Source organism: Vulpes vulpes, chromosome 7 (genome assembly GCF_048418805.1).
Source record: "Vulpes vulpes isolate BD-2025 chromosome 7, VulVul3, whole genome shotgun sequence".
In the NCBI taxonomy this organism is placed as follows: domain Eukaryota; kingdom Metazoa; phylum Chordata; class Mammalia; order Carnivora; family Canidae; genus Vulpes; species Vulpes vulpes.
This window is the reverse complement of record NC_132786.1, coordinates 109650788-109670283: the sequence shown is the minus strand read 5'-3', so window position 1 is coordinate 109670283 and position 19496 is coordinate 109650788. Positions and strand designations below refer to the sequence as shown.

Here is a 19496-nt window from a genome sequence, read left to right as displayed (position 1 = left end):
CCACTCAGTAAGTAGTGACATCCTGCGCAGTACCCCTGTAATTAGTTTCTCCTTTGCCATTCTCTCCAGCTATTAGTTTGGCTCAAGTCCTTGGCACCTCTCACCTTTCTATCATAATAGCCTCCCAACTGGCCTGTCTGCCTTTAGAATCTCCTCATCTAATCCATCCTACATTTAAAAACCTTCAGTGGCTCCTCATTGCCTTCAACATCTGTGCTCAACTGAGGCACTGGGAGACATTGTTGAATCAAAGTAATTTGTTAGTACTAATAATTAGAGAGCAGAAGTCTGTGAATAATTTATTCTCTTTTCGTTTTACTCTTTAAAAACCAATTAGAGCAAGGTTCACTGTATCATTGCTGTCTAGCGTGAGAGAATAAGGGTGGAATTAGAGCTAATGCATGGAAAAAAATCACAAATAACCCCCGGATATGCCTGCAGATGGTGTCATTCATCATTTATGTTGTGGGGGAAAAAGTAGCCTGAAGAATAAAATCCACATTCCTTTGCATATCCAAAATGGGATCCACGATATGGTCCTGATTTTGTTTTGATTTTTCCTTCCCAACACCTCACCATTCCTGTCTTCCCACCCTCTATGCTATGCTCTAGCCACATCAGTTGTACGACATTTGTTTCCTACCCAGCGTATGTTCTTTCTTCTGGTGGGAGCAGCATCCTGGCTCCGTTTGGGGAAACTCTGTCTCTGTACTTTGAGCCCACACAGCTTGGCTGGGGCTGCCTCACCTTCAACCTTCTGGATTGGGTCTTGTATCCCAGGCCTGGCTGGTGAAAATACAGGATTAGAGATGGGAGGATGCCTCTAGCTGTGTCAGTCAGAACCAACCTGTGGTTTTGCAGGAACTATTGTGAAACTGGTGCTGAGCTGGTAGGAGGTGTCTGGTCTTCCCAGGGGTGATGTAGCCCCCCCTAGGGTAAAGCCTACCTCAGTATGAAGCTGACGCGGAAGAGAGGAGCACCGAGAGATAGGTGGACACAAATTCTTAGTAGCATCATTTGAGCCCCAGGGTCCATCTGAAGCTAGATAAACTTGGTTTTATGGGCTAGTACTGTGTCTGTCTCTTCCTCTCTCTCTCTCTCTCTTTTGAAGATTTTATTTATTTATGTATTTATTTATTTATAGAGGGAGCATGAGTGAGGGGTAGGGGCAGAGGGAGAGGAAGAGAGAGAATCTCAGGCAGACGACATGCTGAGCATGGAGCCTGATGCGGGGCTTGATCTCACAACTCTGAGATCATGACCTGAGCTGAAATCCAGAGTTGAACTCTTAATTATCTGACCAGGTACCCCTCAACCCAGCAGTATTCTATGTATCTGTCCAGGGCCAGGTCAGATATCCTCACTTCCTTTCCATCCTACCTGGGCAGGATGAGTCTTCTCCTGGTGTTCCTATAGTTCAAGGTCACACATGTCATTGCACTTCATCTTTGGTTAGCTACATGTGTGTTGGAATTTCTGACTCCTTACTGTGGGATACTTATTTTCAAATACTTTATTATTTAAATTTATATTCCTAACAGTTTTTTTTTCACAGCTTTTGTGAATATTTCAACAAATATTTGTTGATCTGAATTTAGTCTAAAAAGAGAAAAACTGAAAAGGAAGAAATAAAGAGAGAAAAGAAAAAAAGCGCATTTTACCGTTTGCAATGTGAGCCTTGGGCTTGAGCTGTGGGTAAAGGAAGATGGGAACAAGTTGTTGAATAACAAGTTAAACCTATTTAATCTCTTTTTCTGGGAACTGTTTGTACTTGACAGCTGCAAAATATATGGTAGCCTGTGGATGGGAGGGTTTTAGCATAGCACATGGGGGTGGCAAGAAGAGAATGAAGTGATGATTCTTTCTAAGTTACATAAAGTCATGGCCAGTGATACTATGTCCTGCACAGCTGCAAAGTCCTACCAGCTGATGGGATGGTAGCTTCTGGAAGGTCTCTAAAGACTCTTCCCTTCTGACTGTCCCCTAGTTCAGGATGTCCCCACTGGACTACTCCTATAGTCTTCTCACACATAGTTCATTCCGTATGTCAGGTTAGAATGACCCTGTAGATCCAGTGGCGTGCCTGGGTGGCTCAGTTGGTTAAGAGTCTGCCCTCAGCTCAGGTCATGATCCCAGGGTCCCAGGACTGAGCCCTGCATCGGGCTCCCTGCTCAGCAGCTTCTCCCTCTCCCTCTGCTGCTCCTCACTGCCTATGCTCTCTCTCACTCTCTATCAAATAAATAAATAAATAAACTCTTAAAAAAAAAAAGCCTTAAGTACCTAAGATAGCTGTTTAAAATGTCACTTAGGATTTGCTATAGTATGGCCTGGACTTTCTTTCACAGACTCATTTCCCAGCAATTCCTTCCTTCCCTGTAGTATTCCAGATAAAGTGATGCATATGCCAGTCTGCTCTTGACCATGCCTTGCTGTTTTCTGTTTTGATAGCTCTCTTAGGGACATCTCTTCACCTGGAATATTCAGTTCCCAGCTCTGCAACCACCCCCATCCTTTGGAGCAACAGAGTAATAGCAGCTTTTCCCCTTTCCACATTCCAAGCTGCTCTAAAATGTTTTGGTCAGTAGAGTCATTTATATATATTCTGTATTAGGATAGTCTGGCTGCTATGTAACCTACAAACCTCAAATTTCAGCAGCTTAACCCAATGAAACTCTATTTCTCATTTGGCCACCATCCTTTGCAGTTTGAGCATCTTTTGTCTGGCTACTTCCAATCAGAGACTCAGGAATCTGGGCATCTTCAGAAGTAGCTTTGCCATCTCAGAGGCCTTAGCTTCCAACTGCCTGTTTTTAGAGAGCAAGGGAGAAAGAGACACGATGGTGGATAGTATGAAACATTTTAGAGGCTAGAGTGGGAAGTGGTGTGTGTTATTTCTACCTACGTGCCACTGACCAGAAGTGTGTCATATGGCACCAGTCTAAAAGCAAGGATGTCTGGGAAATGCAGTTTTTTTTCTGTGGGCCCTGGAAGAGAAGATGGGATTGGTGAGCCTCTGGCCAGTCACTGCTGCCTCTTTACCGGAGAACTTTGTCTCATCATTTCCACACCCTGTGGCAGTTCTGAATACAGTACCCTGAACATATCAGACATCAGTGAGATTGACATCCCGAGGACCTGTGTGTGGGCAGCACTGTATATACTGCTTTTTGCTCTTTTAATTTTGCTTCCTTGCTCCTGAGTTTTGTCCTAAGGGACAAAACCTGGAGTGCCTTACCCTTTTTGACCTTTCCCTCTATTTCTATCCCTCTTCCACCTCCTCCTTTTGTTAAAAAAAATTGAAGTATAGTCGACATTTTTTTTTCCTTCTAGATCTTTCTATATTTCTCCTGCTTATGATCTAAAAATTTCCTATTGTCTTAGGGCACCTGGGTGGCTCAGTCAGTTAAGTGTCTGCCTTTGGCTCAGATTATGATCCTAAGATCCTGGGTTGGAGCCCTGAGTCCTGTTGAAGCTCCCTGATCAGCAGGGAGCCTGCTTCTCCCTTTGTCCAACCCCTGCTTGTGTTCTCTCTCAAATAAATAAATAAATAAAATCTTAAAATTTTGTTTTTCCTATTTGCTTTCTCTTAACTTATTTTTCATTCTCACTGAAAACCCAATTGTAAAAGGCCTAAATGTACAGAGTCAAGGATGGACATGTGTATGTTCTGGGGCGAGGGGAAAAGAAGGAAGCTATTCTATTTCCTTTTATTTATTATTATTTTTTTTTGGCAAGGGGAGGGGGTTGGAGGGGGTGTTATATAAACTTTTTATTTGGGAATAATTTTGAATTTACAGAAGAGTTACAAATATGATACTAAATGTCTCCATATACCTCTTGACTTGGTTTCCCCTAATCTTACATTTCTGTGGTACTTTTGTCAAAACTAAAAAACTAACATAGGTACATTTCTTTTAACTGAACTCCAAACTTTATTTGGATTTTGCCAGTTTTTCTCCCAACGTCCTTTTTTTTTTTTTTTTTTTCTGGCTCAGAATCCCATCTAGGGTACTGCATTGCATTTGGTTTTCATGTCTTCTTAAGTCTTTTCTGGTCTGTAGCAATTTTTGTCTTTCTTTGATTTGGATGACTTTGACAGTTTTGAAGAATATTGGTCGGGCATTGTGTAGAATGTCCCTCAATTTGGGTTTGTTTGATGTTTTTTTAATGATTAAGTTGGAAGTTGGGGTTGTAGGTTATGGGCAGGAAAACCATAGAGATGAAGTTCTCTCTTCATCGCATCATATCCGGGGATACAGGATTCATTATGATAAACCCGACCACTTGTTTAAGGTAGTACTTGCCAGATTTTTTTTCACTGTAAAGTTACTATTTTCTCCTTTCCATAAAGTCATGGCCAGTGATACTATGTCCTGCACAGCTGCAAAGTTATTCATTGGATACAGGCCACTAAGTCCATCCCATACTCAAGGGGGATGGGATTAAGCTCCACTTCCAGAAAGGAAGAGTATCTACTTAATATTATTTGGAGCATCCTATTCTTATGCTTTCTCACTTAAATGCTTTCAAAGTCCCTAAATAGATTTGAATCTCAATGGCGGACGTAAATCATGGTCTCAAAAGCTATCTCCCTGACAACTAAATGAAGAGCCTTGCAAATTTTTATTCCACGGGTAAGAGAAAGGGTCCATCCCAAGGAATCAAAACAAAGCAAGCAAATGAACCTATTAGCATATAATCATTCTGTGAAGTAGCACACCTTGGAGTTGGCTAATAACTGCATAATGCTGCCTGACTCACTCACGGCCTTCATTATTCATGAATGCATATCCTTACTCTTGGGTAAAGTGGTGAGGCATCTAGGCTTTTCAAAATTACTCCCAACCTTTGTGGCAGGCCAAGGTGTTGAGGTGCTCTGTTAGTTGGCTAGGGAGTTAGGCAAGAAGGTGCATTTTGCTGCTGTAACAGCCACAGTCATGCCCCACATGGGCAGCTAACAGCATCAAGCATGTTAGAGATGAACCTGTATAATGTCTGATGGAGGTGGAGTTTCTGGCTTCAAAGCCTGCTTTCTCAGCTGTCAGGAAAAGTATGAAGGGAATACTTTTGAAATAAAAATTGAAATGAATCACAGCTCTAATTGTTTTCCATTTATAATCATAGTTGGGTGAGATCATTTAGGCAGATCACTTTATTCTACATGTGAGGATCTACAGATGATGTGAAAAAGTAATGCAACTTAGTTAATAGAGTGAGGCCATTTTAAGACTTATCTGCTAATGCACGACCTCGGAGGGACATGCAGTTCTGAGAGACAGGGGCTGGAAGGGAATTATGGGGGTTTGGTATTAGGCAACCCTGAGTGTCAGTCCCGATGCCACCCCTCATTAGTCAGGTGACCTTTGCCACTTCATCTCTCTTGAGCCTCAGATTTCTCAGCTGCAAAATGGAATTAATGAAATTTTCTTTGGATGATTGTTGCAAGGATTAAATGAGATAATGTCTATTAGATACCTACCTGGTACTTAACAAATGGAGGTTGTGTCAGAATGCTTTTGGTGTAAGTAACAGAAAATCCAACCCAAAGTGGCCAAAGAATTAAAAAAATATGTTATTTTACGTAATATAAAAATAGAAGAGCCATAGTAGGATTGCTGCAGGATTTGTTGGTTCACATGCTCAATATTGTCATCCCAAACCCAGATTCTTTCCATCTCTCTGCTCTGTCATCCTCAGCAGGATGTGTTAATCCTCAGAGCAGCTCCCATCACAGTCATAATGTGGCAGCTGAAGTTCCAGGCATCACATTAATAGATGGCAAACCTCAGAGGAACATGAGGAGCCTCTTCCAGTGTCTTTCTTAAGGGTGAGAAACCATTTTCAAAAGCAACCCCATACCCACCCTTCCTTTCCCAGTCGACTAATCTTCATATCAACAGAGTTGATTAGAATTATATCACAGATTTGTGTCTAAATTGTGGGCTGCCCTAATCCACTTCTGGGCCAGTATAATTGGCTTAGACTAGTTAGGTCTGCCCCTCCTGAAGCAAAAGCTGGTTCTAACGCAATATAGCCACATCTACCTGAAAAAACAGATCTAGATTCTGTTGAGGAGGAACATATGAATATGTCAAAACTTTAGAAGATTCAGCAAACAAGGTTACTGAGATAATTCATGAGGCTGGTAATTGCTATTATTGATAAAGATGTAGATAGCTCTTCTTCCCTTTAAATTGACCATTTGGTTCCTTTAGTGCTGTAGAATATCAGACTTGACAGGAATCTCTCTGATGCATATCTAAAGAATGGTTATTCCCTCATCTTGAAGTCTTGAGTCTCTCCCTGAAGCAGGCTGAATGGCTTCTGGAGCACCAACCACAGAGCTGTATCTTAAAGTGATTATTTACATCAAAATTAATTGAAATTAAGTAAAACTACAGGGATGCCTGGGTGGATCAGTGGTTGAGCTTGCCTTTGGCTCAGGGCATGATCCTGGAGACCGGGGATCGAGTCCCACATCAGGCTCCCTGCATGGAGCCTGCTTCTCCCTCTGCCTATGTCTCTGCCTCTCTGTCTGTGTCTCTCATAAATAAATAAATAAAACCTTAAAAAAAAAAGAAATTAAGTAAAATTACAAATTTACCTCCTTAGTTGCACTAGGCACATTTCAAATGTTTAATAGCCACATGTAGCTAGTAGATATTATATTGGACAGCATAAATTATATGACATTGCCATCACTGTAGAAAGCCCTATGGTTCTTCAGATTTTTCCACTTTTAAAATTCTGAAGGAGTAAGAGACTCAGGACTACTGATGTCAATGTATGGATTTAGTAATTTGATGGTAAATTGATTGGTTGAAAAATAGAACAAATAAAAATGATTTATGGGTCAACATTTAGAAATTCTTATCATAAGTTGTCAGTTGATCTATATAAATTGGAATTAATGATTTTCAATGTGCCTACATTTGCAATATGAGTTTTAATTGATTAGTATTTAATATGTTTTGTGCCTACTCATTTATGCCCACAAACCTCAACTCTTGGGCATTCTGGGAATGATAATCTCTGGCTTTATCATTTTCTCTCTTGGCTTGGTCTGTGCAGCACTCTGCATTTCCCAGTTGTTTACATCAACCAGAAGATGGGGAAAAGAGAGTTGATTAAATTCAAATAGTGAAAAATTGGAGCTTGTCAGTGTCTTGGGTAAAGGTTCGGAGGGAAGACATTGGTCCAAATGAGTTTGGATAATCTGTTGATTTAATTATCTACTAGTATTATTAATAATAGTACCTTATATTGGAATATCCCTTTCATATTTGTTATTCCATTTAATTTCACAACAAATCCATATAAGTTATTATATTATCCTCATTTTTAGACAAGAAAAGAGAGTAGATTACTACTGTGTAATGTGGTACATTAGTTGAAGTTTAATTTTTTTAAAATAAGTATTTGGGCTGTGGACTGTGGGCCACTGGGGTCGGTGAAGGATCTCAAGATGGCTGGGCAAAAACTTGCTCTAAAAACCATTGACTGGGTAGCTTTTGGGGAGATCATACCCCGAAACCAGAAGGCCATTGCCAACTTCCTGAAATCCTGGAATTAGATGCTTACCTCCAGGTTGGCTACTCTTCCTGAGAAACCACCTGCTATCGACTGGGCTTACTACAAGGCCAATGTGGCAAAGACTGGCTTGGTAGATGACTTTAAGAAGTTTAATGCCCTGAAGGTTCCTGTGCCAGAGGATAAATACACTGTCCAGGTGGATGCTGAGGAAAAAGAAGATGTGAAAAGCTGTACTGAGTTTTTGGCTCTCTCAAAGGCCAGGATTGAAGAATATGTAAAAGAGCTGGAGAAGATGAAGAACATAATTCCATTTGATCAGATGACCATTGAGGACCTGAATGAAGTCTTCCCAGAAACCAAATTAGACAAGAAGAAGTATCCCTATTGGCCTCACAAGCCAATTGAAAATTTATAAACTTGAGTTGAGGAGAAAGCCCCGGCCCTCATATTATAAACGTTGGACATTAAAAATAATGATATGGAAAAAAAAATAAATAAAAAATAAAATAAAATAAAATAAGTATTTGGGTCAATAAAACTCTCACTGAACATCTACGATATGTGTTTCAAATGATTATAAAACTAAAATTTGAACCCAGAACTTTTTTTTTTCAAAATTTATTGCTATTTATATTATCCTTGGCTACCTTTTTAGTTAGTAGCTTTTTAGTTAGTATCTTTTTAGTTAATATCTTTCTCCTTTGCCAGAGATATTTAAAAGTGACCATGCTAACTAAACTCTCATAGGAAGTTGTGAAATACAAAATTCGTAATTCAATTCATAAGTAATCATTGAGGGGCTTGGGGATCTTGACATGAAAGGTGTGCTAAATTATGATTATATAAAAAGGCATATAGAGCACCTGGGTGGCTCAGTCAGTTAAGCATCTACCTTTGGCTCAGGTCATGATCCCAAGGTCCTGGGATCAAGCCCTGCATCAAGCTCCCTGCTCAGTGGGGAGTCTGCTTCTCCCTCTCCCTCTGTCATTACCCCTGCTTATGTTCTCTGGAGCTCTCTCTCTGCCAAATGAATAAATAAAATCTTTTTAAAAAATAAAGAGGCATATAAATTATAATAGCATTTCTTTGATCCATGAAATATAAACACTTATGGATTGATACAAGCATCTTATTTATTGTAAGTAACCATTGCCGTTTGCATGCTGGGATGATGTCAAAGGGAGTGGAGAGTATGAGTAGGAGATTTTGAGTTGAATGGACAGATAACTCTGCCCTAATGTATTCCCTGTTAATGTTGTTTCCAACATTCTTTCAACCGATGTAGACAAAACCTGAATAATAGGTCGAGTGAATTGCATAACAAATATTGAAGTGGAGAATGATTATTGGCTCTTTTCATTATTTAATCTGATGATGAACAGCCTTGGTCACCCCCTGTCTGCTTCTTCTCCAGGGGCCAGAGGAGATACAACAGCTGGCAATGAGTCTATCCCTCACTTAGTTGATTATTCAATTTTAGAGCCTTTAGTTAACTGTGGTTGCTAATCAGCTTTTTTCCAGGCAGTCTTCACATTGCTTTTTAATAATGGTGACACCCAAGCAAAGCATGTGACAGGGATTAATTTGATTGTGTTGTCCAGAAAGTGGAACATGGGCTCAAAGGGTGCTGCAATTGCACGGTCCTTGAAGAACCAGGTGATGCTGACGTTTTTCCTAATGGAGAGTGAAGATGGAAAGTGCAAGGGCTGGAGGTGGACCCTGGTCTATTTTTAGATAGCTGGATTGCTTGCTATGCATCTTCGCTTGCAGTATGAAAGCTGCTTTCTGGAAGCAAACTTCCCTTCACAATACGTATTGTGTTTAGTATTTTGTAGGATCTTTATTGAACCAGACTCTTACTTTATAAAAATACTATGATATTCTTATGCTGCATCCTGGATTACTATATACAGGAATAAAATGAATGAATTAATGAATGAATGGTTACATGATTCTGTTAGGGTGAACTACATGAAGAAAATACAGTGCTTTATAAATGTGGGGTTTAAAAAGAAAGTCTTCTGGGTGTAATTGCTTCCTTCTTTTCTATTAAGGACTGCTAAATACACAACACCAAACTACTTCCAATTGAACAAGTAAACTTTGCACATCTTTTTCACATAAAGGTAACTTTTTTGAAGAAGGAGGCACAGCCATTTTAGATTCTCTTAGGCCCAGATACTTCCTCTGTTTAATTATGATTCAGTAGAGATTTATTTTTAAATTGAGATACAATTGGCATATATCCTTACATTAGTATCAGGTGTACAACATCATGATTAAATATTTCTACATGCATATTGTGAATGTAGCATATATTTATCCTAGATGCAAGGAACTGAGCAAAAGCTATGTCAACATGGATCAACATTTCAGCAACTTTGGCCTTGCAGCTATTGCTACATGCTTGTTTTGGCTCCTCTCTCTTTGTAACTAAATATACATTTTTGTCAGAAAGAGCCCTTTGATAAGTAAGATATAAAATCCAAGGGAGAAGTGACATAGGGTTATTTTGAACCAATTCATTCTTTCAGCAAATATTTTTGGGCATTTACTATATGGTGGACACTTCTGGGAACAGAGGAAGCAAAAATAAATGAATGAATTAGGGTAGTTATTGGGGTAAACCACAGAGGACTATACTGTCTTCAGAACCTCCCTTGAGATGCTTCAGTTTTTATCATCATTATTACAAGTTTTTCAAACTATTCTTTCCAACCATTGCTATGAGAGGAGTTCTGGGAACAAATTATTCATGTTGCATCACATTTCCCTTGATGTCTTAGTGTGCCTTGTAGATTGGTATGTTGGGAAGCAATACTCAAGACCCTTAATCTGCTGTGAACTACTACTACTCTCCTCCTCCTCCTCCTCCTTCTTATTCTTTTTTTGAGGATGTTTAGGTCTCTGTATTAAGGTCTGCTGTATGGCTTTACTTAGGAGTAAAGCATAATGAATTTTGCAATTTAGAAGTTCTCTCTCATCAGAGTGAAGAATGAAGTCCTTGCCTCTCTTTTTGCCTTCCTTTCTTTCCTCAACCTCTTTAGGCTCTTGCACTTTTTCCTCTAACCTTTTCATTGGGACTGCTCTTGTCTAGGTGTTCACTGATTCCCATGTTGCCAGATGTGATTGCTAGTTCTTTGCCCTTCATCACACTTGGTCCATGCTACCGTGCTGCACACAGTTAATCATTTCCTTCTCAAAACACCTTTACTCCTGGCTCATGTGATCACCACATTCCTCTGGTTTGGTTTTTGTTTTTCTTTTAATACCTCATTGGCCATTTTTTTTTTTTCTGTTTTATATCCTGGCTCTTTATCTTCTACTTGACATCTCTGTTTTAGAGAATCCTGTGGCTTAGTCTTCATCTTCTTCTCTGTCCTTACTTTAGGTGATTTTATCTGTTCCAGGTCTTTATCTTTTAATACTTAGACTATGATGTACCTAGATGTGGTTTTCCTGAATGTGTTATTCCTGAATCTGTATATTTTTCTGGTTGCACTATGTGTAAGTACTGCATGCTAACAGATTTTTGCCACTGGAGCTCCTTAATCTATAAATTTTTAATCTATAGTATTTTATTACATTTGGGAAGTTCTGGCCACTTTCTATTATTTTCTTCTGGCCCAATTTCTTTCTCTTCTCCTAGGACTCCAACTACTTTTATGAGAGACCTTTTGAAATTTCCCACAGGTCCCCAAGGCTCTTTTAATTTTTTTCAGTATTTTTCCTCTGTTCTTTACATTAGTTGATTTCTATGATGTCTATCTTCAGAATCACTGAAACTTCTTTGTCTGTCTCCCCCTACTATAAACTCCACGAAGTTGGGGTCCATGTCTGTCTTGTTCACTGCTGTCTCTACTGTCTACAACAATGCCTGGGAATGCTAAATAAAGAATTGCTGAACGAATGAAGGGAAGAATGTTAAACGATTTAGAAGGTAATGTCTGTGGTTTAGAGACAAGGAGAAGCTGAACTTGGGCAATGGCAATTAGGAGGAAGAGAAGACAGACCCAGGAAGATACCTTATCATGAATCATATTATCAGATCAGTTTGAAATTCAATATAAGTAAATTATCCTAAGTCAGAGAGTGAATGAATTAGGCCTAATAGGCCTCATCGACTCTAATGAGATGGCTTCATTAGAGCTCCTGAGGGTCACTAATACATTAATGGGACCCCAAGGCTCAGCTCTGATGTACAAGTGACCAACCATTTGCTTTCTTCTATACTTTAAGGATTTAAAGTTTTTATTTCATCCCTCCAGTGAATCAATCAACCAACCAACAAATTATTATCCTTACAGAGAATTTGATCCTGGGCCAGAGTCTAGAGAAACAAGAGGTGATTACATATATACCTGTTGTGAGACTAGTAGAGTCAGACATTCAAAACAATCAGTGCCATGCAGCATAATAAAATGCTCTAATAAGGGTGTTGTGCCAGGAGCTCTCACTCTGAGCATGAGTATAAAAGACTCAGGGAGCATTCTGAAAGAAGATGCTTGAATTGTGACATTTGAAGGACAAATGAAAGCCTTTCAGACACCAAGAGGAAGTCTCGTGTGCAGATCCATGTGGGGAAATTTTTAAGAGGTTCAAACTGGTAGGAAAATACCAGTACCCTCTGGTGCAATGTAGCAGCTTTGATCTACGTAGATTTATCCTGACTTCCTCAATTTCAAGAGACTAAATGTGAAACAGGGCTTAGAACACAAAATGCCTGATAAAAGTTAGCAATAGTAATGTAACTCACATTTGTTAGTGTAATGGTGCCTGGGCAAAGCATGAGCTCAGGACATGCTTTTGTAGTTCCTGTTATCACTTGCCCAGTTGGGAAGTTGTAAGTGGAGAGAAGCTATAAATTTTCAAGGTCTTTGCTCTCCTCATTTGCCTTGATATGATGAACATGATGATGTTCTTTAAGTACTTCAATATCCCCTGCACCTGCAAAATATTAATATCTTAACCAAATTTGAAATATACTTTTTTATCTTCATTATTTACTTTCTATATTTTATAATGGAGAAATGTTAGTTCCCATTTCTTCCAGAAAAAAAAATCTATAGTAATTTTTGCCTCTGAAGGTTGATAGCTAGCTTCTGTAGTGAGAGACAGAAATAGTTGTTTTGAATGTGGAAGAGACACGAGACATTGTTCTTGTTGGCTCTGCCTTTCCTATTTGCACATTTGGCACTATGTTCTGAAGATAAAAACAATAATTAGAAAGAGAAATCTATGCTATTGAAAAAATAGTATAAGTAAGCAGTCAGATTGTTTTTTGTACTTGTGTAGTGGAACTGTTCTTCCATTATGATAAATCATGTGTTATCATTGTGTGAGGTATGTTGTTTCTAGGTAACAGAGAAGGGAAAACTTGGAAGCTCAGAATCACAAGTTTAGAATTCTCTAACTTTGTAAGGTACCATATAAGAGAACTTTAGGCCTAATTATATTGGGACAAAGTGTGCTCTACTTTAATCCTGAACTGAGATAACAGTCATTGGGAAAATTATTTCTGTCTTCACTCAGAAGAAGAAACATATAAGCCCATTAAAAACAATTTAAGGTCTTTGAAAGCAATAAAGAAGTAATACTATTACAAGATTATTTTTGTGTTATTTCAAGTTAATGTGGAGTGACCTGAAGAGAGTAAATGCAAAGGGTTTTGAATCTGATGAATATTAATTAACTGGAAGGCAAATAAAAAAGCTAGAATGATTCATTAGTGTTATTTTGTTCTTTTGATTAATCACTATCTTGGTAAGGAGAAACTTAAAAGTGATTATCTATTATATTTTAAGAAATTAAAAATAATTTGTTTTCCTGTTATGAAAGTGTTCTGTTACATGTTTATTAATATACTAAATCAGGGGCTCCTGGTTGGCTCAGATGGAAAAGCATGTGACTCTTGATCTCTCAGGGTTGTGAGTTCCAGCCCCATATTGGATGTAGAGATTATTAAAAAAAGAAACTTAAAAAAACCCTAAATTTTGTAAACAAGTATATATTAATATATTGAAATTAATATAAAATCGAAAAGAAGAAAAATTTAAAAGTATAATTCTAATACCCAGATATAACTGTTGCAGTATCTTTTATATCTTTATACTTTTGGTGTATGTGTTTCTCAAAAACAAATAATTTTATAATTTAAAATTATAAACTATAATTAAATTATGAATTTGTAACTTAACTGATAATTACAAAGCAAATCATAATTTGCCTCCTCCATGAACAGTGTGTCAGGAGCATCTTTCTTTGTCCATAAATGTGTATTTTCATAAACTGCTCTCAACCATTTTTTTATTCTAGCACAATTGAGGGATTGAACACAGTCTTGAGAGTGATATTTAGTGTCAACTTTTTTTTAAGGGATGAGGAAATAGGATGCAGAGGAGAGAGCAAAGATGGTTAGTTATGTAAAAAAAAATGTGACAAATACTAATCTGCTACATCACTTTTAATGATAGTGTAAATTATGTTTTAAAAACAAGCCCCCAATTGTTGATCATTTAGATTATTTCTCATTTTAAACCACCACAACATTTAATATTGTGATAAACACTTTTTTTTTAAAATGTCTGACTGCGGGATCCCTGGGTGGCGCAGCGGTTTGGCGCCTGCCTTTGGCCCAGGGCGCGATCCTGGAGACCCGGGATCGAATCCCACATCGGGCTCCCGGTGCATGGAGCCTGCTTCTCCCTCCGCCTGTGTCTCTGCCTCTCTCTCTCTCTCTGTGACTATCATAAATTAAAAAAAAAAAAAAAATTTAAAATGTCTGACTGCTTCCCACATCTAATTATTTCCTAACAATGAATTTCTAGATGTAGAGGTACTTTACCAAAGAGCTTTTCCTACACTAGCCATATATTGACTTTAGGGGATTGCTGTATTTTTCTTTGAAGTGTCATACAAATTGATATTATTCTTATAATAGTTTAAGAGATTGTCCATGTTCTGCCATTTAGGCCAAGATCATTTTAAAAAAAGCAATGCCAGTTTGATGATAGAGAAACAATATCATTGTTTCATTTACATTTTAAAGCTGAACATTTTTTTCTTTAAGATTTCTTTATTTGAGAGAGAGAGAGAGACAGTGACAGCACAAGTAGGGAGAGGGGCAGAGGGAGAGAAACCCAAGCTTATTCCCTGCTGAACATGGGGCCTGACATGGGACCTGATCACATGACCCATGAATTCATGACCTGAGCCAAAATCAAGAGTCAGAAGCTTGACCAACTGAGCCACCCAGGCACTCCAACACTTTTGTAATCATATAGACCATTTGAATTCCTTCTTTGTATATGTATCTGTCTTTTGGTAATATCTATTTATCTTATTGAATCAGGTCTAATTACTACATTATTCCATTTGTATCTCATACATGTTGTAATTTCTCTATAATATGTTGTATGCTTTTAATTTTATGTCACATGTTGACACAAGAATTCTTACAAAGTCAGATTTCTTAGTCCTTTATTTTTCATGCTTAGAAAAATAAATTTTCTGAACAAAACTGCTAGATAAAATTTCCACAATTTCAGGTTATGTAAGCAGTTCCTTAAGCTGTAATTTAGCATTCATGTGGCTTCATTTTTTAAAAAAAGATTTGTTTCTTTTGAGAGAAAGAGAGAGAGAGAGAACAGGTAAGCAAGGGGAGGGGCAGAAGGAGAGAGAGAGAATCTCCTTGCTGAGCATGGAGCCTGACTCAAAGCTCCATCCCAGGACTCTGAGATCATAACCTGAGCCAAAATCAAGAGTAGAATACTTAATTCACTGAACCACTCAGGCACCTCTCATGTGGCTTCATTTTCAAAATTTGTATCTTTAATACACTCATGTTTATTTTGGTGTCTTGCATAAGATAGGCAGGCACTAAATTACTTGTGGGTTTTTTTTTTCCCCAAATTGCAATATAGTTAACAGAATACCAACTCTTAAAACTCTATCTCCTAAAAAAAAAAAAAGAAAAGAAAGAGACGATCCCACTGTGCCATGCTTGCCTTGGAATGGACAACAATCCAGATGCTACAGACTCTGGCTGGAGTGAACCTGGCTGGCTACGTGGTGCAGGTTGTCATGGTCTCCCCTCCATAGCCATGAATGGGAGAACACAGGAAGCAGGACATGGGTGACATCCTCTACCAGATTGTGACCATCACTGACCAGAACTTGAATGAGGCACAAGCAAAGAAACATGCCTGAACTGTCACAGAATGAAACCCTTGCTCTTCAGCACCCTGTGTGAGATCAAAGAGAAAACAAGTCTCAGCAGCAGAGGAGCCCAGGAGGAGGACCCTCATGATCCCCAGCTAATGAGATTGGACAATATGCTTTAGGCAAAAGGGGTTTCAGGTCCTGAGAAAAGTAAAATATCAATGGCAGTAGCTGCAGCCAGGACTCCTGGGAGGTTCTTCAGATAACTCTATTAAACATTCAGATTACAGAACCAAATTGACCCAGATCATACAAATCTATCAGAGAACTGCAGAAATATGAACAAGTCTGCAGTCACCACTCTCAGTCTTGCACAAACCCTCTATTGCTCTTCTATTAGACTTCACTAACCAATTCTGAGGGCTGCGAAGAGTAGGTGTTAACACAAAGGGCAAAATAAGTAAGGTCCATGCAAAACTCTCCACACCCCCCCTCAAAAATAAAATTCTTTCTCTACCAATGTTAAATGCCACCTTTTTGTATGCTAAATTCTGAAGTCTGTTAGAGCTCTTTTTTAAAAAAGATTTTATTTACATATGAGAGAGAGAGAGAGAGAGAGAGAGAGAGAGAAAGAACATAAGCAGGGGGAGGAGCAGAGAGAGAGAAGACTCCCCAGAGAGCAGGGAGCCCAAAGTGGGGCTCCATCCCAGAACCCTGGGATTATGACCTGAGCTGAAGGCAGACACTTAACCCAGTGAGCCACCCAGGTGCCTCTATTTCAGTTCTCTTTTGATTTTCAATTCTAATTCATTAATTTGCCCATTTTTCTTTTTCTTTTTTCTTTTTGCATTAGCATCACATTGTTCTATTTACTGTAGCTTTATATAGAGTATCTACTAGGGTCTGGTTGGGTAAGTTTCTTCCTTTCATTACTATTCTTTTTCTCAGAAACATTTTAATCAATGTATACATTTAATATTTCAGGAAAAATTTAGAGTCTCTTTGACACACATCCCCCCAATCTTATTGAAATGGCATTAAATGTATAGATTATTTTAGGGATAATTTACATCTTTATAATACTGAATCTTTTAGTTCAGTAATTGATGTGCTCTCTGCTTATTCTAGTCCTCTTTTATATTCTTCAGGAAGGTTTTATCAATTGATATGGTTCTTGTCATGCTTATTTCTTATGCTTATTTCTAGGCATTTTATATTGTTGCTATTAGAAAACCCTACCTTCCTTCTGCATTATATTATCTTGATTATTTTTGTTTTATACTATTATTGCAATGTATTTTGTTACTTTGATGAGTTCTTATTTATTCTCTTTTGAGTTTTCCTGGTAGATGGTCATAGCATTTGCAGATCAAACCAGAAAGGCTGGGATGCTTGGTGGCTCAGTGGTTGAGCGGTTTCCTTCAGCTCAGGGCGTGATCCCAGAATCCAGGATCAAGTCCCACACTGAGCTCCCTGCGAGGAGGCTGCTTCTCCCTCTTCCTATGTCACTGCCTCTCTCTCTCCCTCTCTCTGTGTGTCTCTCATGATGAATAAATAAATAAATCTTTAAACAAAATCACCAAACCTGAAAAGTTTTCTTCTATTATATCTTTGATTATAACTCTTATTTCATTGGTTCTACTCTTTCTTTAGGACCTCCTATTATATTAAAGCACTTTCTTGGTGTTTTTCTTTGCATTCTGAGGAGCTCTTAAATTGGTTTTCCACATTAATTCCTGTGGAAGTTGGGGTTTTCCAAAGATAGAGAACAAATAGAATATATGTATAGATAGAGATTTATTATGAGGAACTGGTTCATGTGATTATGGAGGCTGATGTGTCCTAAGATCTGTAGTTGGCAAGTTGGTGACCCCAGAGAGTCAACAGTAGAGTTCTAGTCAAAATGCCAGCAGGCTTGAGACCCAGAAAAGCAATTTGAGTCTGGCAGAAAAGGACTGATGTCCCATCTTAAGGCAGTCAGGCAGAAGGTATTCCCTCTTACTCATGTTATGGTCAGTTTTAGGCTGTCATGGAAACTGGAGCATTTCTCATTACACTGTTGCTTTTCTGAAACCCCTCTGGCAGCTTCCAGTAGGAGCCTTAAATGAAGCAAATCTGGAGGTATGTTTAAGACTTTGGCTTAACCTGGGGATTTTCAATGTCATGCTGTATGTTTCCAGCTGACAGTTTTGGCTTAGTAGCTTGAGTGTTTGCAGTCTCCCTTTATTTTTTCCAGTTCCCGGAGAATCCTCTTGAACTTTTTGTAGACTTGGAATTTTAGTATAAACAGAGTATGTCCAAATATATGTATGAATCAGTGTGGAAAGCAGGGATTCAGTGAGAAAGGGACAGAGGAGAAAATAAAAACTTATTTTCAGCTTGCCATTGAAGCTGGCACCCTTTAGCTCCCCAGTCTCCATGTCCTGGGTACCCTCTCATACATTATCTGGCTTGGAATTTGGTACTACTCTCCATCCTGGAGGGGTCCTTCTAGTAGGAGTTCTGGGTAGGATCCAAAGTTAGTCATATCACCATAGCGTCATAAATAGCATATAGCAACTGCAAAATGTTTTGACCTAGAGATACAAGAAAATGTCATGCATTGTTTTGTTTTTCTAAATGAAATCAAACTTTGTTTTAAACTTGACTAGCTATGGTTGGTGAGGAATTCAAATGTTCATTTTTATTGGGGTTCTCTTCTGTATGGAATCATGCAAGGATCTCAGTAATGATGTCTATCTTGAGAAATGAAGGAAGGACCTGACTTTAAGTCTGTGGTGATCACCATCATTGGTATCCTTCCATTTGTTCCTAGATGCTCCAGTGGAGACCTGGTCCTTTATGTCTGTCAGGCTTTGCTTTTATACTTGTCTGTGGTGGTGCCCCCAAGATGCCTCCTTACAGGCTTGACTATGGTGATGCTATGCAACTTTCCACTTCCTCTTCACTTACCCCCTACTTTCCAAACATACTCACATAACTTCCCAGGTTCTAGAAATCTAACTCTTAGGGAAAAGAGAAGTCTCTCTTCCTTTTGTTGCACCAGTGTGCATCTGTCCTCCCCTTGGAAATCTCTCTTTAAAGTATTGTCCTTCCCTGAAAGTAACAGAAACCAGCCTTCAAGGACGTAGAGCTTTCCTCACTCTTGAGAGGAGAAGGGGGAGAATAGACTTAATTCTTTAGGCTAATGAGTTCACAACTACATCCTACCCCCAAATTAAAAACATGGAACCAATTTAATTTCTCAATGAAATTCATTGATTCATTGTATTCCAGAGTTTCTGTAGTCATTTAGGAGAAGAAGATGAGCAGTGGATTTTGAACACTTTTGACCACAACCTGCCATAAGAAATATACCTCTTGCCACACTGATCAAGAAAATAAGAGAGAAGACAAATGAGCAATATTAGGAAGGAGGAGGGGATATCACTATAGATCCTGGAACACATATGTATGTATATGCCCCCATGTGTATGCCCACATATGTAGTAAATTGACCATTTGTTATAAGTTTGAAAGACTTAAAGACACAGAGAGGTGAAGCAGTATTATACTGGAGTTGAAGGCTTAGGTTCTACTTATAGCTCTGATAATAATTTTGAGCACATCTCTCAACTGCAATGGGCCTCAGTTTTATTGTGAATAAATAACCACAGGCCCTGAGGCCCAAAAGGGATCATGTACACAGAATTCCCATACAAATTATGAAGTCCCATTTACATATGAGATAGTTTCCCTGTAGTTATTATTATCGGTGAAGTTTGGTCAATAGATCTTGGTCAAAGAGTTAGAAAGCCTAGTCA

The 19496-nt window shown here is 38.6% G+C and overlaps 1 protein-coding gene and 1 pseudogene across 8 annotated transcripts in view; both read left to right on the top strand.

The window, feature by feature from the left end:
* The window catches only part of PDE1C (phosphodiesterase 1C), a 570553-nt gene that overhangs the window by 220732 nt on the left and 330325 nt on the right, over positions 1-19496 (top strand). The window lies entirely within an intron of this gene.
* Positions 7427-7979, top strand: LOC140599582 (ATP synthase subunit d, mitochondrial pseudogene; annotated as a pseudogene).